The sequence below is a fragment of the Canis lupus genome, chromosome 30 (genome assembly GCF_048164855.1).
Source record: "Canis lupus baileyi chromosome 30, mCanLup2.hap1, whole genome shotgun sequence".
Lineage (NCBI taxonomy): Eukaryota > Metazoa > Chordata > Mammalia > Carnivora > Canidae > Canis > Canis lupus.
In genome coordinates, this window is record NC_132867.1 from 13,288,875 (window position 1) to 13,313,050 (window position 24,176).

Genomic DNA, 24,176 nt, shown 5'->3' on the forward strand with positions numbered 1-24,176 from the left:
CAAATTTTACAAGATAAAGAAACTGAAGTATGAAGATGCTAGATTTCCCACCCAAGGTCACATATATAGTAGCTGGAGAGATAACTGAATGAAGGAAATATCAGTTCAGGACCATATTCCTTAGGACTACATGCAATCATTAAATCACAGTGACACCTTTTGTTTTCCTGGTTGAATAGAAAAATACCAAAAATCTAATATAACAGACTGTGCTTTGAAAGACAACTGTGTTAAGATAGAGGGAGTGAGAGGAGCAGTCAGAGATGTAAATGGATCAGAACAGAACATCCAAAAAAAAAAAAAATCAAAAAAGGAAAATTTTTTTCAGGGAAGAAAAAGAAGAGGTGATCCACAGTGTTAAGATTTCTAAAATGGTAACAGAGACAAGCTATTTCTTAAAAAGCTTTCCAATTTTTCTTAGACAATAATTGAATACAGTTGAAAGTATAGCATTACTAGAGTGGGAATTGTTTTTAATAACTCTGGGTTACAACATTTTAATATTTTATCACAGTTGATAATTTGCAAAAACAAAATAAAAGAAAAAGAAAGTTTTCCAAAATTTTCAATGTGGCTTTTTATGCTAACAAAATACTTTATTTGCTACTAAAATAGTACAAATAAAGAGAATAGAGAAACTGTGTCATGTTATTTTAATAACTATTTCAATATGAATAGAATAAAACATAATGAAGAACACATGTTTGCTTGGTGCTAATGACATAACATTTTACAGTTTTATAGATAAAGCAAAATGCATAATTTGAACCAGATGTTGAAAAACTTTAGGATTAGTATCTAAGGACAAATATTTCAGAAAATATGTGGAAAGGTTACCACACATTTGCTACTGGGAGTCTTCTATGCGAGTGTCTTTATATTGAACTTTACTCTGTTTCTCAAAATAAAATTGCAATCTGTTCTCAATACTGTATGTATTTCTTAAATCCCTTGGGGGAAGCAGTTAAGCAAAGTGGTTAAGTGCTCAGATTCTGTAGTCACATTTTTGGCTTTATCATTTTCTGGCTAGAGGATCTTGGGAAATTTAACCTCTCCAAGACTGATTCATGATTTGCAAGATGCAAATGAAAATAGTTAAACTTACCTTATAGGAAAATTGTGTTGCTAAGATTCCGATAATACCTGTAAAATGCTTTTCACTGGAACATAGCATTCAATAAAAAGTAGCTGGTACCATTGTCATTGTTACTACTATTACTTTTGTTGTTGTTGTTGTTACTACTAAGAAAACATTTTGCAAAATTATTTACTGTTAAACCATTTCAGTCTCAGGGCACCTAGATGGCCCAGTTGGTTAAGCATCTGACTCTTGATTTTGGCTCAGATCATGATCTCAGAGTCATGAGATGGAACCTCGCATAGACTGGCCTCTATGCTGGGCTGGAGCCTGCTTAAGAATCCCTCTGTCTCTTCCTCCCTGCCGCTCCACTTTCTCTTTCTTTCTAAAAAAAAACAAGTAGGGATCCCTGGGTGGCGCAGCGGTTTGGCACCTGCCTTTGGCCCAGGGCGCGATCCTGGAGACCCGGGATCGAATCCCACATCGGGCTCCCGGTGCATGGAGCCTGCTTCTCCCTCTGCCTATGTCTCTGCCTCTCTCTTTCTCTTTCTCTGTGACTATCATAAATAAATAAAAAAAATTTTAAAAAAAGTAACAAAAAAAACAAAACAAAAACTTTGAAATCATTTGTGTCTCACTCAAGTGTCAGTATTACTATTTGTATCCTGAGAAGTGTATCAGTTAGGCTTTTTAAAGTTCCATGGCACAGAATCACATTAGATAACCTTAATTAGTTATCCTCAGATAATCAGCGCTTATTTTTATAATATACAAGGATGTTTGGAAAAATAGGAGGTGGTCTTCAAAGCTATGCTAGACCTAAAATATAACTTCTTACCGTTCCTCATGCAACACTGGCTCTGTTGGATTGGCTATAGCTGTAGTGATTCAGAAGCATCTCTACTGTTCATTTCTGCAGAAACAGGTACTGCCTGGACTCTAGGAAAATAGTTCTCCCTCTTGGGTACCCAGCTGCTTCTGCTGAGCCTGCTAACCTGAACTGAATGTCAATGTGAATGATGTCTAATTGTTCTAATGTCAGTGTGAACAATTTCAATTCAAGCTTGTCTTGAAGGAGTACTTGAAGGTTGGCCACCACAGTCTAGGAAGGTGTGTCCTTCATATGTGTGGTTCTCCCCAGGTCACTTACATAGACTGCCAGGCAGCACTTCTTTGTTAACTATGTAGCCAGTGGAAAGGCAACAGGATGTGGCAAGATAATACAGACAGGTCTCTTATCGGGAGGCTTCTCACATGGGTCAGTGTAACTGGTAGATGAGTTGTGTAGAGGAACAACAAGACTCTGATTTAACTTGTTGGTTTCTCTAGTAAATCATTTTAAATTTTTAAAATAAACTCTTTATATTCATGATGGCTTCTTCTGGGGAAGGAATGTGGCCCCATCTTTGCATGCCATCTTTGCTTGGGGACTGCCTTTCTTATCTTTCCACAGCCTGGCCAGGGTCAGTCTGGACAGATATTTTGTACAACATAACCTTATCCTCTCACCACGCCAGGCAGGACCATCAGATTCTATTCCCTAAAGATGATCATTTAGTTAAGATATTCAAAGCTCACTCCCTCGGAATGTAAAATTGATCGAGAAAGAAAAATGTGCTGCAGGATGCAACATGTCAACTCAGGATTCATCAGCATTTGGTTTTGTTTTGTTTTCTTTTCTTTTTCTTCTTTTTAAATTTTGTTTTGATATATTACATGGTTAGGAAAATAAGAAGAAGCTTATCTTTGAGAGAAAGAAAATTTGAAGTGACACAAACCTTTCAGTTCCCATTCCCAGGCAGTTCCTAAGAGCTAAATTTATACCTATTTTTGAGTTCTGTGAGATATTCCTGCACCATAATAAAACCATTCTTGCTTAAGCTAGTACCTGTGAATATCTATAATTTGAAACTAAGAGTCCTAGTAACCAGATAAATAAAGTTGATTTTTTTCCAAGGACATTATTAGGCACTATACTGGCATAGATTTTATATAAAAATTCCAAAATAAATTTTGCAACCAATCTGCTGTCATAAAAGGGAGGAAGCTTTAATTTTAAAGTTATGGGAAAAAAAATAAAGTTATGGGAATAATATGGTTTCTATGACCTTAGCTTCTCACCTTACCTTTTTTGTTTTGTCCTTATTATTTAAATGTTTAGGTTTTAACCTATGTTCTTGGCAACATATAATAAAAAAATAAATAATTATCTTTGATCTTCAAATAGATACTAATTCTCATTGTTTAGAAATATAGGTAAATATGTAGACAATATAAGAGATGGTATGTGGCTTGTGCTAAATCTAGGATTATCTGAAGATGATTCTCTATTACTAAATCCAAACCTTGATATAAATTTGGGTGAGGAGTGCATGGGATGATTTGCCTTTTTCTCTAAATAAATGTGTGTATGTGTATGTATGTATGTGTGGGTGTGTATTTTGTACGTATTTATAATTTTTGTTATACATATATTTGCATTCCAAGCCATGGACATGGAACTGGCCAGGTGGGTGATATTTATTACAACCTGGACTTAGTTATCCAAAATTAAAGTCCTAAAGCCATTTCAAAATCCCTCTAATAACTGTTTATAAATATTAGGGGCTTACTTGTTAATAATTTATCCTGACTGGTTAGATTCAGATAGACCTTGAAGACCTTCTAAAAATGATATACATATCTGACAGTTCCCTTTCCCAAGAATTGTCCTTTCCCTTTTTATGGCTCATCTGTTGCCTGAACATATTGTTGGAGACTGGAGGAAAACTTTCTTATTTTCCCTCATCCACACTTTCCTTGCTCCAATTGTTTCAGTCATTATTGCTGGAAAACAAGCCATCCCTAAGTAAGTGTCCTAAAACAACCACCATCGAATATGTTCACAAGTTCTGTGGGTCAGGAATTAAGATGGGTTCCAGCAAATATGTCTGGTCTCTCACAATTCCGGAGAGAGCCTCAGCTGAGCAGACTCAAATGGATGGGAGTCACTCAAATACCCTGGTGCTGGATTATTCTGGAGCTTTCTTCACGCCCATGTTTAGTGCCTGGGATAAGAGAACTTAATCCCGGACTTAGCTGTACTGTCAACTATATATTCTCATATGATCTTCCTTGGTGATTAGGTTTTCTCTCATCATGACAACGGAGTTCTGAGATCCCCAGGAAGCATCTGGAGAGTAAGTGTTCAAAGAGAACAATGCAGAAGGAATGTGGCATTGTTATGCTGTAGCCTCAGAATCTTACAGCATCACTTCTCCACTCAGTGCCTAGGAGATTGGATATATATACATAGATATAGAACCAACTTTCCATGAAAAGAAGGTCAAGGAATTTGTAATTATTTTAAATCCAACCAACTGAAAGCAGACACGAGAAGCTAAATGAGGATCGTAGTATGTATTATTGGTAAAACTGGATTGGCAAAAATGCAGAGATATGCTACTTCTTCCTCCTGTTTGAATTTGCATAACTAGTTGCAGTTAAAATCTCAGAGCATCAGCCTCTTCCTCAACTCTCCATTTCATTGTAGGGAAGGATAGATCCCCCAGATATGTATTACTCTGGAAGAGGAACAAGAGAAGAATTCATTCTGCTTGACAGTAGGCAAGGCAGAGAAGAGAGCTTTTGATATACCAAGGGTTCATACAGACAAATTAGATAGTCCTCTAAGACCCAGACTCAGTGAACGAGGAATCTCAAAGAGATTAATTTAATAGTACTCCAGTCTTCACTTGGGTTCGTTTGCCAAATCAGGTGAACTTGAGCTTTAATTTTCATGATCTTATGGTCATGATTCTAAGAAGGTGACCAAGAAGTTTAAAAACTAAAAATAACGTAGGATAAATGATAAATTTAATAGAATAGAGTAGAAAATATGAGATTGAATCAAATAAGAATTATTTTTGTTGTTTGGGGAAATTTTTGTTTACTTAGTTACTATGTAAAATAAATTTCATGTTCTGTGCCAGGGTTAAACATTATTGAAAGCCACTGCACTAGGAAAACTCCTGAATATAACCAGGGAAAAAGTATGAGAATATTCAAATAACATTGTTCACATTAGAAAAACAACCAAACACATTAAAACATCTATAAACAGAAGAATGGTAAATAAATGGTGGTATATCCAGGTAATGAGATATTATGCAGCAGAGAGAATCATTAATCACAGCTAAAAGGACCAACCTAGCTATATCCTAGGGACAATGAACTTAAAAATTCATGTTTCTGAAGAATATTTATAGTATTATTTAATTAATATGCATTAAAACATGCAGAATATTTTAAAAACCAATTAAATATGAAAACAGTCGCAATAAAACTTAAAATGCAACACGAATTTTACAAGGCTCAACAGGCTTGTATTTTCTTGAACCTTTGCCTACCAACAAGTAGTCTCCCGACTCCTAGCATCAACTACAACTTTCTAATTTAGGACCCTGAAAACTCAAATGCTTCATAGCCTGGTTTACTGATGCCCTAAATCTTAAATTCACCCAAAGTGATCGCAATTTCTATGCATTATTTTTGTCCCTAAGTGCCAGACTGTTTCTCAATGTTCCTGATCAAGAAAGCAAGTTATAAAGGTTTGGATGGCCTAAGCCTGTATTTTCCTTATTTTCCTTCTTGCAACTTAATGGAGCATATTTATTCCAATAAACACTAGGTATAAGGGGGAAATAAAAGTTAGAAACCCACATCAAACGAGACTCATTGGCCTTCTTTTAATTTCTAGAAAAAGGTAATAATATTGCAAATTCCTTTGACATGATAGGAAGTATTGGTGATATTTTTCCCATCTAGCTACGATAGAGCATGGCACCATGATAATCCCTGATAAAGTCATGCCAACTGAGTTTAAGTTCGCAGATCTTGGGCTCTGGATACCTGGCCCTGAACAACTAGCATGTTTGAAAAGGTAAAGATCAAGATTTTCCTTCTTTTTTTTTTTTTTTAATTTTTATTTATTTATGATAGTCACACAGAGAGAGAGAGAGAGGCAGAGACATAGGCAGAAGGAGAAGCAGGCTCCATGCACCGGGAGCCCGACGTGGGATTCGATCCCGGGTCTCCAGGATCGCGCCCTCGGCCAAAGGCAGGCGCCAAACCGCTGCGCCACCCAGGGATCCCAAGATTTTCCTTCTCCATCCACCCTCCATCCTGTTGATGTTCTTGGGCTCTTTTTCTATGACACATTTCATGTTTCTGGGAATGAAATTTTGCTTGAAAAACTGCTGTATAGTTAGTTACACAGTTGCTACCTCATAGAGCCAAATCATGAACAGGCAGAGAGAATCAAAAGTGTGGTAATCACCCTGTTAATGGAGAAAATTTTTTCTGGGAAAATTTACTTTAAAGCTCACTCCTTCCCCATATAATGAAAGAACTAGCACTGATCATATTTCATAGCACTTTGATGTTTTATGGATTTATTAGGCATAAAATAGCTTTAAAAAAGAAATTATTAAAGTGATGAGTCAGCTTCAAAAAGTTCAGTGTTTTGGTTCAACTAAGTACAATTACTCACATTTGATAATTCATTATAAGTGCCAGGCTCCATATCTCATTTTTCTTCCAACTACTCAAATTTTATGTTCATCCAACAGCTGTATTCAAGGTAAATTTGCCAAATGTGAAAATCATTTTCTATGCTGCGGGTACCAGTTGTTAGGAATGACGCCTCATTGTTTTCCTCTTCAATGGCATCATTAAAACTCCAGTCAGTTAATCATCAAAGGAATTACACAAACAACTTTTTCAATTGCACCAAACATAACAAAGCTTGTCAAATGTATTTTTATACAAAATTTCCATGACAATAATGAAGCAAACACCAATGTCTATCATAGTTTTTGCGTCAGTTTTATATTTATCCATCCTAAACTTGTCAAAATATCATGACCATCCCCAAGCAAATTTATTTGCTTGAGATTTTTTTTATGTACTTTTGCCAAAACAAGATGTTTAAACAATATGCATCTCTATGAATGCTCACATCTAAATGATAACTAAATATAAATGGGAGTATAAATGAGCATGTTAAATCTTTTTAAAGAATACTTCTCACTGGGGTGCCTGGGTGTCTCAGTCCATTGAGTGTCCCACTCTTGGTTTCTTGCTCAGGTCATGATCTCATGGGTGGAGATCAAGCCCTGTGTTGGGAGCCAGGACAGGTTCTATGTTCCAGTGGGGAGTCTGCTTAAAGATTCTCTTCCTCTGCCCTTCCCTTTACTGGCTCTGTCTCTGTCTCTCTCTCAAATAAATAAAGAAATCTTTAAAAATAGTAGTTCTCCAATATAGTCTCATCAATCACCCATTACTAACTAGAGTATGAACTCTTTCTTTGTTGTTGCACTTTAAATGGGTACCTAGACACATTCCTATGATATTAGAAAAGAAAAGGGAAAAAGAAGTTTAAATGAATTTCTTTTTTTCCTTTCTGCCTGTCCCCATCATTTTCTCAGTTTCTGTGATCCTCAATTAGATTGTCTCAGACAGAAGGCTAAAAACTACATAGATTGGGGGGGCGGGGGGGTGGACTCTGAGGTGGTAGCAGGAGTCCTAAGTTTAGACATCTTCTGATTTTGTGACTCTAAGTTGAGTACACAGGAGGGTATTTGAATATAATAAAGATCTGTCCAGGGACGTCTGGGTGGCTCAGCGGTTTAGTGCTTGCCTTCAGCCCAGGGCCTGATCCTGAAGTCCCTGGATCAAGTTCCACATCAGGCTCCCTGCATGGAGCCTGCTTCTCCCTCTGCCTGTGTCTCTGCCTCTCTCTCTCTCTCTCTCTCTATCTCATGAATAAATGAAATCTTTAAAATAAATAAATAAAGATCTGTCCACTAACTGGCCCACAGGCCAACATTGATTTTGATAAATTGCTGCCTTTCTCTATGATTCCAAACATTATTTCTAGGTATTTCTATTCCAATATGAATTAACTCTACAGTATACAAACTTTTTATCAATATGCTCCAAAGAGGGTTTTTAAAATTTTCTTTTAAATATTATCCATCTAAAAAAATATATTAATAGTTTACTATAAACATATTTCTGGGGATCCCTGGGTGGCTCAGCGGTTTGGCGCCTGCCATTGGCCTAGGGCGCGATCCTGGAGTCCTGGGATGGAGTCCTGCATCGGGCTCCCGGCATGGAGCCTGTTTCTCCCTCCTCCTGTGTCTCTGCCTCTCTCTCTCTGTCTCTCATAAATAAATAAATAAATCTTTAAAAAAAAACATATTTCTGTATATTTTTCTCTTACTTGCTCTTCAATTCCATTAAACATTTAAAATATTGAAAAAAAATCTCTTCCTTGAAATAATAAAATTACATTTCCAAATGCATAATAGAATGAAAAACAATTTCTTCCAAGTCATTCAAAATAGTGTACTAATAAATCTTAATACTAAAACTAATGTGTTGTAATCAAAATAAATCACAAAATAACAGTAATTAAAGCAAAAATGAAATATAATACCAGAAATTCACAGCAGTCTAATTAGCTGCTTCATCCTGCTTCAAGATTTCTAAAATAACTAGCAGGGCGAGTCCTAAAGCTTTAACAATTTGGTTAAATTTGCCAATAGCAAATGCTCAGTAAGTACATAATGTTCAATAATAAACAAATTCTAATGTGCTTGTTCTAGTTTGATCTTTTTTTGCTTCAATATTTTATAGTGTAATACATTATTAAATATGTTAACAATATTATATGTAAGTTATAAAGAATAAAAATATGAACAGTAGCACTGAACCCACCACCCAACCCCCAAACTAGGCCATTTCCAATAACTTGCATCTACTTTTGTGCCATTCTCTTATTCCACTCTCATTGTGTCTCCACTATTTTTCATCCCGTTTTACCACTTTCTAGGTTTTCTAGTTTTATCATGTGCCTGACATATGTTTTATTGTTGTGTTTTGTTTGTTTTGAAGTTCTATAGTTATCTGTAATAGTATGTGTCATCTTCCAGGACTTGTTATGTTGCCCTGATATATTTCCAAAGGTTCATTCCTGCAGTCATGACTAGCTGTAGTTTCTTTCTTTTTATGATTGCATTGTATCCAATTGTGTGAATTTGTCCCAGTTTATTTATTCACTTTTTTGTCAATGTGATTTGAATTAGTACAAGTTTTGGAAGGGTATGTCCTTCTTTTTTTCTCTCTCTTTTTTTCCGTCAAAAACATTGCCTCTCTGTTCTCTAGGGTGTATGTACAAGCTGCTCATTAACTATATGTTTCCTGTTTATACGGGACACACAGATGACATTTCTCAGATTTCTTTGGCATAGGCATGTGACTGAGTTCTAGCCAATGGGGTATGAGACCAAGTATCGTACATCTGGGATGCAGCTTTTAAGAAGTGTGTTCACCTTTTCCACATTCTCTTCCCCTGCTACCAACTGGTCACAGAAAATAAGAGGCTTTAGAAGATGGTGAAGGCTCAGTGTAGAAAGAACCTGGGTCCCTGTTAGTTCACCACCTTGGGAGTTTCCCAGATGAAATATGAAACGGTCTCTCACACATGGAGCATTAGGAGAGACCAAAGAAGAGGCAGGCCACTCCCGACTGGTGGGTGGCAATTTCAGTAAGCAAGGGAAGTTACTTACATATGAGGCTTGCCTTGGGCAGTGGTAAGATGAGTCCATCTTCCCACATGCCTGCCCAAATCTTCAGAGTTTTTATAGAGACCTTAACAGGGTTCAGTGACATATTCGGTTCAGGTGGCCTCAGTAACATTACTTTCTCAAGGAGGCATCTTTGAAATGGCTCCTACTGTGGAAATGGTGTGTGGAACGGATGTTCCTAGGACAGAGGAGAGAACAAGTAACCACTCCAATTGCCTGAGTCCAGCTCACTGGGCAACAGACAGTCGTGTCCTTTGGATGACCTCTTCCAACAGTCCCTGAATGGTCAAGTAGGAAAAAACCTCTACATATTTAACCTATTATTTGAATGAGAATGATCTTATTTATTATTGAGCCCTTTTATACATTTTGTAATGGACTTGTTAAAACCATTGGTAGTCCTCTAACTTGGTATTTCATTGAGTAGAATTTTCCCACCATGTCTCCAAGAAGACATTTGACAACATGTACCAGGTCTCAGACCAGAGTAAGGTAGTATGTGACCTGAGAGGGCATTAATTTTACACGCTAAGCACCTTATGTTTTTGTATATGTTTTTATTGGAGTTTGATTTGCCAACATATAGCATAATGCTATGTAACCTAGTGCTCATCCCGTCAAGTGCCCACCTCAGTGCCTGTCACCCAGTCACCCCATTCCCCCGCCCACCTCCCTTTCCATTACTCCTTGTTCATTTCCCAGAGTTAGGAGTCTCTCATGTTTAGTCACCCTCACTGATATTTCCTATTCATTTTCTCTCCTTTTCCCTTTTATTCCCTTTCACTATTTTTTATATTCCCCAAATAAATGAGACCATATAATATTTTTACTTCTCCGACTGACTTACTTCACTCAGTATAATACCCTCCAGTTCTACTCACATGAAAGCAAATGGTGGGTATTTGTTGTTTCTAATGGCTGAGTAAGATTCCATTGTATACGTATACCACATCTTCTTTATCCATTCATCTTTCAGTGGACACTGAAGCTCCTTCCACAGTTTGGCTATTGTGGACATTGCTGCTAGAAACATTGAGATGCAGGTGTCCTGCTGTTTCACTGCATCTGTGTCTTTGGGGTAAATCCTCAGAAGTAAGCACCTTATTTTTAAGGGTGGTTGCTCATGGCATCTAATAGGTAGAGGCCAGGAATGCTGTTAAACATCCTATAATGCAATCTCCCAAAACATAGAATTGTCCTGCTCAAAATATCTGTAGTGTCAAGGTTGAGAAAACCTGCTCTAATTAATACAAGTAAATAACAATTAAGATCTTAATAAATTGTAGTAAACCTAATAGCTTAGAATCTACTCTTTAGATAAATTTTGGTGGCCATCTTATTTCATCCAACAGTTTAACAATCCAAATGCTTCAACAGTATACCTGTGAATTGTATAAAGAATATGTTTTAAATGGATGGCTTTCCATTTTTCAAATTATGCAGATGCTCTCTTAGAAAGATTAAAATTAAAAAAAATTTAAAAAAAAAGAAAGATTAAAATTCAAATGTGCAGGAAAACACTATTTTTAGAAGAGTATATATATATATATATATATATATATATATATATATATATATATTTCACCAATCAGCAGGTCAAGTACTAAAATATAAATACTGATCTTTGGAAATCCATAAAATGTTTTGATGCTAAAAAATATATTGGAAATCCTTCGACTAAGAAAACTGAAATGGATGATGCATGCCATAAAAGGCAAAAACAAACCCTTTTCCTAATCTGCTCATACCTTGTGATGTGCTTCCATGTCATCCTAACATCAAGTCCTGGGTCAGCTTAACTCCAAACAGTAATCCAATTTATAAATTTTCCTGGCCAGCCTAAATGTTTGGCTCAAAATCAAGTTCTCTTTCTAGTTTTGTGCATCCATTGTTCTGCTTGCTCTTCCAGGGCCTATTTAATATTCATGATCTTTAGAGAATCCAAAAGGAGGCAGTACAGCAGTGTTCAGGGGCAGAAACCCTGGATTCTGATGTGATGTTTACCATCTTCTAAAATCGAGACCTCGTGACTTATTTTCCTGTCTGTACTATCAGGGACAAAGAGAGGTGATCTATGTAAAACACTTAGGTGCACCTGGGGGGCTCAGTCAGTTAATTGTCTGCCTTCGGCTCAGGTCATGATCCCAGAACCCTGGGATCAATCCAGGAGTTGGGCTCCCTGCTCAGTGGGGAGCTTGCTTCTCCCTTTGCCTGCCACCCTCCCTGCTGGTTTTCTCTTTTTCTCTCTCTCTCTGTCAAATAAATAGAATCTTTAAAAAACAAAAACCACATAAAGCAATAGCAAGTGCTCAAAAAGTCATCATCATTATAAAGGGTTTTTTTTGCCTGCCTTGCTCTCATCTGTTGGCATTTTCCGGATTCCTGTCTGTATACCTGCTTCCTGTATATTTCATTGATCAGTTTTATTTCTACTGAGTGGCCTTTCTTCTCTTACCTCATTTTCTATGGTACTATCTGCTATATCTTTTGTTTGCTTTTGTGTTGTGCATTTTATTGATTCATTAAACAAATATCCATTGGGTGCCTACTATGTTCTATTCTGGTTATGGCAGTGAACAGGACAGAAATTCCTGCCTTCATAGACCTTAAATTCTAATGGTTTCTCCACCCGTATTTTAACACACAAGAACACTGGTCTCTTGATCTTTTTATAGCTCCTAATCTGATTTTCTACCCTGAACTCTTAAACGTTGCATTCTTTGGCTATCCTCAATATGCCTTCTGGCCCTTCCTGCTACAAGCAGATGAAAACAGCTGACCATGTCTTAACATCGGTTCCAGCCCCATGAGCTATAAAAATCACTGCAAAGAAATGAAAATAAAGAAGTACCAAGAAGTCATTTGCCTGATACTCCAGACAGATTTATTCTATGTTTCACCAGAGTTGAGGCAGATAAAAAGTAAGAGAGCTAAACAACCACATAAAAAGATCAAGAAATATCCAGAGGAAAGCTTAGCTTGGGATTCCATAGCACTGTGTATTACTGGCATCAGAATGAGAATTTTTTGCATACTACTGAACAGAGTATTTGAAAACTTCTGAATTATCCATAGCTGTTCTAAAGGTATTCTTAGATTTCTGACATTGTTTTTCTGTTATTTGGATGGCATCATTTCTAAAACAGAAGGTGGAAATCATTTGTTATTGTACAGCTGTGTAAGAGTTAACTTTATTTTCTATCTTTTGTTCTATGTATTTTAATGTTTTAATTTAAAAAACAACCTTAGGTAAATTACACAGCAGGCTTTAAAAATGAATAATCATGCACTTACATCATGAATATAGGGCCTTAAAGTTATCTTTGAAGCAAACAGAAGATCTTTAATTCACTACTGACTAATGCCATATGCCTTGCAGTACACAAGGGAAGGATTAACGATGTGTAGGAACATGTAAACGCAGAAAATCAGTCACAGGTGCTACAGGCACCGTAATGATTGCTTTCCTATGAAATAATAATCCCGATGTTCTTCAGATAGAAAATGGGGTTCCTCTTGGGTATATGAAATCAAGTTTTGGAACAGTTAAAGGCTATTTTGGTGAAGACATTTTCAAGTGGATTGATGAAAGAAGAGCCATGTATGCTTTTGTGATTTATATCAAAACAGTTGTGTTACATTATAAAAATACTGAGCACAGAAACCTACTAAGTGAAACTTCTGAATTTTAAGCAGGAAATGGTAAGTCAAACAACACTGAGCAATGGTATTTTTTTGTTTGCTTGCTTCTGAGGTAAGCATGATGTATATATTGTCATGTTTCTATAACTTTTTTAAGTAGTTATTTTAGTTTATATGTGGGAATTACTTTCTAAGTTAAAGATAGGGCTCAAAACTAGTAATATTTAATAATATTACATTGTTTAATTAAGGTGCAGTACTTTGTAATACCATATTTTTGAAATATATGTATGCCAAGGATTAGACATACTTGCCTCCTTAGTTCGAACTAGCTCAACAACAAATTGTAGAATTCAGTCATGTTAGAGTGCTTGTCAGCCAAATCGTTGTCTAAGATATGACATGGGAATTTCTTTCTCTGTCGATTACATAAATTGTTTTAAATTATACCATGGACCTGGAAACTGTCTTACAAAGAACAGTAAAGAAGCTTCCTAAGCGTCAGAGGCCACTAACTATGGATTATGTGACTTAGCTTTTAGTAAAATCAGATACAAGAAGGTGGTACATCCAAAGCTGTTTTTCATCCCATACAGAAAACCATATGAATTTAATCTGGTTTTGGATGTTCATGTGAAATTTGAGCAACCTAAGTTACACACAACCCTATAAATCTCTTTGAAATAAGAGTCACAATATTTTATTACAAGGACATGTGAAATTCTAGAACCTTGTCCATCTAGGGCCTGATTTTGGCTTATTGTGCAAATTTTAAAAGCACCCTATCTGAATTACCCTTAGATGGACAGCGCTCCACACCCAACTGAAAATTATGGATGTAACACTTAAGAGTATCTCAGGAACTATGTTTAGTTGGTGCTTCTGTAATTCCTGTAAAACTCTCAAATTTTCCATTTTTTAAACTAAAACTATAGAAAAAGACTTTTTTTTTTTAACAGAGTCTCTCTTTCATTATTTTACTACCTGGCCAAAAAAAAAAAAAAAAAAAAAAAGGTTATGGAAGGGTTGATTCTTCAGGTTAATGAACTTTCTCTTCCTTGGTGAAAGATTGGGTGTAAACTATTATCAATAAAGTGTAAGAGACTGGTGTCATTCAAAAAGAGCAGCTGAAGCCAATAAGGTAGTTTAAAATAGAACGAAACCATTATGTCTGCCTTTCATTGCCTTTGATGTGTCTCAATAAAATTTGCATTTAAACATGGTAAAATTAGCTTGCTTTGCTACACTTCATATGAAAAACAACCCCCCCTTCAAAGAAAGTTTAATTTCTTTTCTAACTTTCATTTCCATTAGACTTGATTGCTACTGCATCTGTTGGCATTTTGCATAAACATTCAGTAGCTATGGTACAAAAAGTATGTATGTGGTCATCCTAAATAAAAGGTAAATATTTGTTTCAAAAATACCACACATAGTATAATTTGTTTTAAATATTTATCTCTCATATAGCAACCAGATGTAACTGAGGTTTAGTTTTTTCCCAGTATTTAATTTTTAGTTAGAATGTTTCCTTTAATGTCTTATTATCCATAAAAAATGCACCTTCCAAAATAAAATATTAATTTAGATTTAAATATGACATGTTCTACTAGTTAAGCCATTTTAAAGCAACTACATTGAAGTGTTATCACATTATTTACATTAAAATCCACCTACCAAGTGAGGCTATTTAGCTCTCTTTAATAATCACTTCTTAGATTTAAAATCTTTTATGAAAGAAATAGTAAGTATCCATAATAGCAATATAACACTCTTCCATTAGAAAATAGTCAATACATATGCAACAAAAATAAATCAAAGCAGATCAATACTGGTGGATTTTAGAAGATAAAACTATATAACTGCAGAATAATTGGAGGAAAAAATGTTCAGTAAAATTAGTCATGTATTAGAACTACTTCAATTTTAAGATATTATAATTATCTTCAATTTCCCTTAATAATATTTGGGAAGTTATTCAATTTTCTTGAAGTAATTTAAACATTTTTTCCATATTTTGAAGGTTAAACTGATTCTAAATTTACTAGAATAAAATAAAGACTTGTGTAAATTACTTGAAGCAAAATGGCAAGTTTTCAGCCATTAATTGATGCTTCCACCTGCGGAAAGTAGGGGAGAGAGTGTAGGAGAAGAATAACTTATCTAGTTTGACTCCACATGGCTGAAATTTCCTAGGATAATTGACAACTTTCCCTTTGTAGTGCCCAGACTGGATCTCAAATCAGTTTAAATCATCCCATGTGGTGAAGTTTATCCATTTATAACACACTTAAATCTGGGAAATCTACAGCTATATGGCATTAACAGCAGGTCAACAGAAAATCACATCTGAAATTCAAAATAAACAAGAAAAAGACCAGTCAATCTTAGGCTTGTTAAGTGCATTTTTATTGATTGTATTTTCTTCTTTCAGTATGAATCTGTAGGACACAAACCGGTCCTGTGGCTTTTGCTCTTTCATTATCCCACACAGGAAAGAAAGGATGGTAGAGAGAACAGGAACATAAAATAGCTGTTTCTGCAAAAATGATCACCTTCCTCATAGCTTCATAATTTACTCCCAGTCCATAAGGTCCTCAGTTCCAGTGATTGGGATGATGGATGACTCCACTTCAGCTACAACCGGCAAAGATGCTGCAATGCATCACTCTGCAGGATATACAATAGAACAAACGAACCAGCAGGCTAGAATGGCAAGCAGGAGTGCCAAGGGAATTCTCTTCGGTGGAGGAGTAGATAGTCATTCCCTGGAATTATGTAAAATACAGCTTGTAAATATCGCTCCTATTGTGGACACGTGCATGTGTATCTTGACAGGAAAGGGCAACACTAGCATAGAAGAATGAGAAAATATTCTCCACTTCAGTGCCCATATTTTCCACATGGCCAGACTTTGCATTAAACAAAGCTGTAGGTCTATGCTCAGTGAATTGTTGAGAATGTAAATATATATATACATATTTGAAGACAGAGGGAAGCCATTTACAGTTTTATCACTGAGATTTGATTTACTCTAAAGCTTGTAAGTCAATACTAACGCAATGCTAAATTGTTCAGCAATACTTGGTTAAATCACCTTTCTAGGAACATCCCCATCCGTTTAGAAGTCAATGTTAAATTTGAACTGACAAAGTTAGCAAGTAAAACAAAACCCAGCAAATTTTAGCTCTTCTCCTCATTCTGCCATCATCAGTTCACAAAAGGAGCCTTGAATCTCCAGACTACATGAGCAGACATATTCACTCCCATCCTTGTCCTGTGCAGCTTGCATAGGAAAGAAAAATCCTAACTCACCATATTTTACACATTCTTACATAATCTAAAGGAAATCTGCTCTGTACAGAATAATGCTAAATGCTTCCGTCCTGATAGGACCTTAGCAGCTAAGACCTCATATCAGCAGGGAATAAGAGTGGTTATTAGCAGTTCCTCTGAATTATTAGCAACTACCTAGAAAAACTCCTTGGAGGGTTCTTAAAGTCAATTCACAGATTGCTTTTGCCAAGTTCTTCTTTATCTTTTACATTTAAAAATTTCTGCTCCACAGGGGACTCTGCGAGTTTGCTTATTCATAACTTTTATGCAGGAAGCCTGCTTTTCTACTTCCGTTGCTAAAGGGGACAAGGGCAAAAAAATGAAGTCGAACTCATAAAAAGTAGCCATACAGAATTCTCGGCACTCAGCTCCATATAGCCCTGACATACTTATTATATATAGCCATAAAATAGATTCGTGTGTGTGTGTGTGTATGTGCGTGTGTGTACGTGTTAGGGATAGGGAGTAATCCATAATCTTACCTAAAGTGATTGGCCCTCATGACAGATGCAGTGACCTTTGTAAGCAAATGAAAAGATGTATCTCTCATTTTTCACCTACTGAAGTAGCCACATTAAACGTTATGGGGTTTGTTTGTTTTTTAATCTCTTGTGGGTTTTTAATTTTGAGAGGGCTTAGAAAAGGAAAGCAGATGGAAAGGAAAGATGTTGATCATGAAATGATATTTTGTGTATCTCATTTTCTCAGGAAAGATTCAAAATAACATTTCTTCTGCTTGAGAATGGACAATAGAATTCCTTGCTTTGGCTTTTTGGGACATAAGTATACGCTCAATCAGTGTTTCCCATTGTGTTCTATAAAATGTTATCATTTGAAAAAAGTTCTGTATTAAGGTAAGTTTGAGAAGTACTTGGTAAGATAGTTAAATAGGTATCTGTAGTATACAACTTTGCAGAGCTTTTGGTATCCTCACATGCATTGTAAATACCAAGAAAGGGATATTGTATGCAATTTTTCTCTAGTATATTTGAATTTGAAAACCTTTGTTTTCACTTAAAACCTATTCATATTCTAAGAAACTTACATTCCGCAAAGCATATTTTGAAAAGTGCTACTCAATGCTGCATTCATAGATACAAGGGAGAACTTTGGTTGACCTTATTATTGTCAGTATTCTGATTCAAATGTAGTGCTACAACCTGTGCAAACTTCTCTGTTTATGTATTCTATTTTCTTTTCCTTCTGCTACTTTATAGACCTAGAGCCTTGTCTAAGTAGTCTATTTCTTTATCTGAAATACTTCTAAATAGGTGGATGACCATTGGTGATGAAAATGACCTACGTTACAGGAACTACCTACCACCTTTATAACTATGGTGGCATGGCTTCATAATCTAGAACTCTTGAGATGTTTCCAGCCCACTTTGTAAGAGAGACTGCAAAGTTATATAGTTGATCACTTTAATTTAGACTTATTTATTAAAATTCATCTCTTTTTCATTTGACATTCAGAGACTCAAAATCAGTGAAGAAATGTGGAATATTGCAGTGGAAACAGCACTATGCTAAGGATCAAGACACTGGAGTTTAATCACTAATCATGGTGCAATCCCAGACAAGTCATTTTCGGGGTCTCAGTTTCTCATATGTAAGATAAAGAGTGTGTGATTCATATATAACAATCTTTCATTCTGAGCATGAAATGGGAAATCAAAACTAGGTAAGTATTAAGTTATGATGGCTATTCCTTTCTTACACATGTAGGTCATTGCAAATGGAATTCATTGAAGACTAAAATTGTATTTACTTTTTCTTTTTTACTTTTACTTAAAAAATTATAAACCAAAATAGATATGATATTCTGATTCTTTAGTAAAACTTTGTACAACAAAGCAAATTTCTACCCTACTTTTCTAGTCCAAGTAAAGATATGTGTTATTTATTACGAATTGGGCAAGGAGATCAGACACTTGTTTTTAGCATGAGTATTAATCTATAGGCTTTTTCTTTTTCTCAAAAACAGCCTTTAGTCTAATAGATTCAGAATTGACTTGCATATCTTTCAACACATCAATCTACCAACACAAAGCTTTTTTAGTGCCTTTCTGTTTAAAGACGAATGTGTACCTACTTGTTAGAAATCTTGGCACCATTTCTCTCCTGTATGTAGAAGATATAATAGCTTGACATTAAAAGAACTTAGCTTTAACAAAATATACCCATTAAGTGTCACAGCCAATTCTCCTTGGCAAAGAAAAAAGGTATGAAGAAAGAAAAGTGTGAGTTCGTGAGAAGAACACAAATTAAGCCTTTTAAAATTCCTTTGGTTTAACAACCTACATTTCATCCATTGTTCAGTGAAAGACATTCATTAAATTTTTTATGATTCATTCCTATATATTTTTTATTTTAAATGTTTTAAATGTGTCAATTTTACCCATCTAACTAACATTCATGTGAGATGCTTTATATCATTAAAATATTTTAAGGGAAAACAGGACCTTGAATATTTTGGAAGCTGTGCTTCAAAATGTATGCTTAAAAATATATTGTGATCAAAAAAAAGATTTAAATGATTACATTTAAGTTACAACTTACATGACTTATGAAAGAAGGCTTAGAGAAAACATAAATGCAAAAACAAACAATATTTCCTCTGGAAAATAATAGAAAATATTTTACATAATTTGCTAGGTAAAAACAAGTATTTTTCATTTTGAAAACAAAGGGAAAATGTTCTACTTAATTTGTTGGGCCACGGTATTGTGGATCCATTCAGGTTCTTGTTTATCACTTTACTTCTACCTCATTGAGGCACAATTGCCAGGATTAGAGACTACAGTAAACTCGTTGAAGATGATAGGTTCGTTTAGTTAGGGTTTTAGGGCATGCAGATGGACTCCCCAGAGCCCTGAAACACTGAGCCTTGTTCTACCTGCAGGCACCAAAGCAGGTGTATGCCGCTGATGGGGGGGCTCAAATGGAACATACCACAGGTGATGCTAATTAGGGAAGCTCAGGGACTAGGAAGGAGCACAGTTTATTGCTGATGGTGGAGTGCCAAAGGTTAGTGAAAAGCCGGATTGTCTGCTGGCCCGGGAAAGATAAGAATACAAAGGGCACAGAAATGGATTTGAATACAGGCACTTATCTGTGTGCCTTTTAAACTACATAATGCTGCATATAATGGTGTGCTTTTAGCAGTAAAATTGGGAGTTCTTATATGAATGTACTAACTTATTAACATCAATTTGTGTCACCATTTAAGTAGTTACTCTTTTTTTTTTTTGTCATGAAGAAGGAGCATCGAGAAAACATTAGGCCAATTTCAAATAAGCTATATGATCATAATGAAACTCATGTGTATCATGCCATCATCCATAGTTTTATATAGTGCAACTTTACCACAACATTAAGAAAAAATCTTTTAATTACAATGACATATGAATTAAATAAATCTCCATCTTTCTGTGATTTACCAGCTATTTTAAAAATATATTTATTTCCAGTTATTTTAAAAATAAATATATTTATACTTTAAAAAGTTTTAAAATATATTTATGTTCATATAGAATAAACACATTCTGCAGAACAATATAACTCCATTTTTATTGGCATTATGATAAAATAGCTAATTCTGATAATAATAAACCAGAATTAATTCATGTTAAATTTATTGTAGATAATTTTAAATTTAAGAATTTTAAATTCAATTTTAAATTTTATATATGCTACTTCATTGTGAGTTGCATTGCATCTTTTAATTATTTTAGCCAGCAAGAAATATTGCCTAAAGAACAACGACTATTTAAAATGCAGAAGACATATAGTGAGATTACTGATTTCAGCATGTTTTACCATAGAGCAGCTACCTACTGATAAGCTGTGTACAGTTACCTGAAGTGTAATTGGTGATATAATTGATCATTATGAAATTTAATTGGAATAAAGTTCATTTAACTTATCTATTGTTGCTCAACAAACTGTCCTAATACTTGATGGCTTAAAATCAGAATCATTGTATTTGCTCAGATTCTGTGAGTCGGGAATTCACAGGCCAGGTGTACCTGACTGGGCATTTCTTTCTTTTTTTTTTTTTTTTTTTAAGATTTTATTTATTTATTCATGAGAGACACAGAGAGAGAGAGAGAGAGAGAGAGAGAGGCAGAGACACAGGCAGTGAGAGAAGCGGGCTCCATACAGGGAGCCCGACATGGGACTCAATCCCGGGTCCCCAGGATCACACCCTGGACTGAAGGCAGACGCTAAACCTCTGAGCCACCCAGGGATCCCCTGACTGGGCATTTCTTATGACATTTCCTGAGGTTACTCATTTGGCTGCATTTAGAAATATTATCAGCTAGAAATTGGGTTAATTTGGGGCACTGGGCTAGCAGGAACTGAAATGCCCAGGATGAATTTATTCACCTGCATGGTGTCTCTGGTTCAATGGTTAGAACAGGTGGAGGCCACCTGGGCATCTCTTTCTTTCTCAATGTCATCTCTTCAATAAAGTAGCTGTACCTTTTCCCCTGTCAGATAAGGACTCCTAAAGAGAGAAATTGAAAGCTGCAGAAAAGGCTTGACCTCAAAAGTTACAGTATCAGTTTCACTTAATTCTATTGGTCAACACCAATTTACTAGAGTAGATTCAAGGGGAAGGCAAAATAGATTCCAAAGCTTCACGTGGGAGTAGAAGAGGCGATATTATTGCAACTACCTTCAGAAACACAACTTAAATCAGTTTAATATTTTTTGATTTGCTATTTAAAAATGTCATATATTTTATAGAATTAACATTTTAAGGTAATGATAAACCTTACAGACGTTGTCTCTGGAAGAGAGGAAAAAAATACCTTGGGAAAAGTTCCTTGCTAAATATATAAAATTGAAATCATCCTGAAGAATAGTTAAATAAGTCAGAATCTGCATCATGGTTGCCCTAGAGCATTGCAGAGAGAGCTGTTTCAACAAGAAGCCCATGCTTCATTACAAAGCTAACCCTCAACACACCTGGCCCTCAAAGAAATCTAAACTGGAACGAATGAGATTGACTGTTATGCATAAGAATTTTCACCCATCACTTAAGAATGGCTTTTATTTAGAAATAAACTACTAACATCTTGTCGGGCCATATTGTAGCCTTGCTCATGGCAGTTGAGATTGATCATTTCAGGGCTTTTCTGGAAAGGCATCATTGAAATCATGGTGACACCAATTTCCTAAAGGGCATAAAGCACTAACTTCTACACACAAGGGGTGTAAAAACATTTTTGTCTTAAGAAGAGATTTTTGCAAAGAATAGAACTGAAATCATGAACTCTAATTGAAATCAAATGTTTTTTTTTTCCTCCTTTATAGGTATCCATTTTAGTTTTGAAAGGTAATAAAACAAAATTTATTGCAAGAAGAGAATTTGATGTTCATTTCTTTCAACACCTTCATTTCATTGGTTGAAACAGTAAAGCATTGTGAGGTGGACGCTTACTCAAAGCCAGAGGACTAACAAGCTGTCCAGCCAGGACAAAAACCCAGGTACTTAATCCGATTCCTTTCCACCTCCCATTGCACCATATTGATTCACGTGACTTGCCTCTGTGACTCTAGATCAAGGGAACAGCAAACTATAGCCTAAGGGTCAATCAAGACCCATGCACTGTCTTTAGAGCCCAGTATAAAAACATTTCTTTTCATGTTCAGAAGGTTGAAAACAATGAAATAAAAAAGGGAAAAATATTTTGTGATGTGTCTTTGGACATACAAAATTTAAATGTTAGCGTTTGTAACATTAAATTGGAAAACAGCCACACCCTTTCACTTAGGTATTTCCTGTGGCTGAGTTTACATTATAAACGCAGAGTTGAGGAGTTGTGACAGAGCTCCATTGTGGCCCGAAAAGCCTGAAATATTTACCACCTGGCCCTCTAGAGAAAATGTTTCCTTACACTGCCCTAGGTTTTTTTCTTCTCTTGATTCATGGTCTATTCATCTTTCCCTTTCTTTTTCTCTCATTCTCAATTTCTCTTTTTCCCCTTTTTCTTTCTTTTTCCTTCCTTTCCTTATTTCTTTTTTTTTTAAGTTCTTTTTTTTTAATTAATTAATTAATTTATTTATTTATGATAGTCACAGAGAGAGAGAGAAAGAGGCAGAGACACAGGCAGAGGGAGAAGCAGGCTCCATGCACCGGGAGCCCGATGTGGGACTCGATCCCGGGTCTCCAGGATCACGCCCTGGGCCAAAGGCAGGCGCCAAACCGCTGCGCCACCCAGGGATCCCCCTTATTTCTTTCTTTTGTATCTCTCAAATCTTTCTTTTATGTTACCTATGCCCTCTCCATTTTTTTGACTTTTGCATATGTGTATGTCCTACACAGAAATATTTGCATATATTATACCCAAATAAAGATTTTTTAATTTTTTTCCAAATGGACACTTAGCCCCATAAGGAGAAGTTCAATTCTTTGTTTTATATATATATATATATATATATATATATATATATAGAGAGAGAGAGAGAGAGAGAGAGAGAGAGAGAGAGAGAGAGAGAGATTCAATCGGCAGTCTCTTTTCAACAATTGCATAAATCTTCTAAACCATAAACATATGAAACCACTCCATTGTTAACTAAAACACTACTACTTAGATTTGCACCCGGACCCCAAGCGTATGCATAGTATAGTTATTTATTTTCTTCAGGTCTTTGAATACTTCCCTCTCATCAATGTCCTCCCTGTCTACTCCATTTAAAGCTTCCCCGCCCCCGCCCCCAAATTCCATTTATCTTTCCCTGTTTTCATTTTCTCCATTGAGCATGAATCTGAAACACAACATAATTTACTTGTTATATTCCCCACTAGAGTGTGAGCTTCATGAGGTCAGAGAGATTTGCATCAGTTTTGTTTCCTGACACACCCTCAGTGCCTAGAACAAAATAAGGAGTCAATCGGTATTTCTTGAATGAATTAAAGAAAGTATCTTGGGCTTTTATACACATATACGAAATCTTAATGAGACAACAACCTTTACTGCTTGGCCTAAATTAAAGCCATAATTTTTTTAATTTGAGTAAAGAAAAGTCATTTCCCAAACTGAAAAACTAAATTGTGAGAATTTGGCTGGAAGGAGAGCTAAATCTTCTGAAATTATATTTCCATTTTCTCTAGTAAAAAAGGGCAGAGTAAAAACTACTGAGTTGTTTTACTATATCTTAAAATATTTAATGGTTTAGGTGAAAAGACAATGCTTTAAAATCTTTTGAGCCATTTTAGATGACAAGAAGTAGTGAAAGTAACTCTTAATGGGTGAGAAGAGAAACTTGTATAATCTCAAACTTTCAGAGAAATCAAAAGTACAGTAGAAAGAACAATATTTTTCTTAATCAAATGGCTCTAAAAAATGTCTTTATAGCACAAAGATCCATTTCAGAATCATGCATTGAATTTGATTGTCATGCCCCGTTTCCTTCAGTTTGGAATAGCTCCTCAACTTTTCACTGGTTTCTTGACCTTAATATCTTTGAAGTTTGCAGAC

The 24,176-nt window shown here is 35.5% G+C and overlaps 1 long non-coding RNA gene across 2 annotated transcripts; it reads left to right on the forward strand.

Moving 5' to 3' along the window:
• The first annotated feature begins 4,339 nt into the window (after window positions 1-4,339).
• LOC140621844 (uncharacterized) lies at window positions 4,340-22,314 on the forward strand. 2 transcript variants are annotated; one of them, XR_012021571.1, is made up of 5 exons: window positions 4,346-4,473; window positions 5,885-5,999; window positions 17,395-17,540; window positions 18,160-18,367; window positions 22,009-22,314. It is a non-coding gene; the product is annotated as an uncharacterized lncRNA (long non-coding RNA). The 2 variants fall into 2 exon arrangements; XR_012021572.1 differs by lacking the exon at window positions 5,885-5,999 and having other exon boundaries at window positions 4,340-4,473.
• Window positions 22,315-24,176: the final 1,862 nt, after the last annotated feature.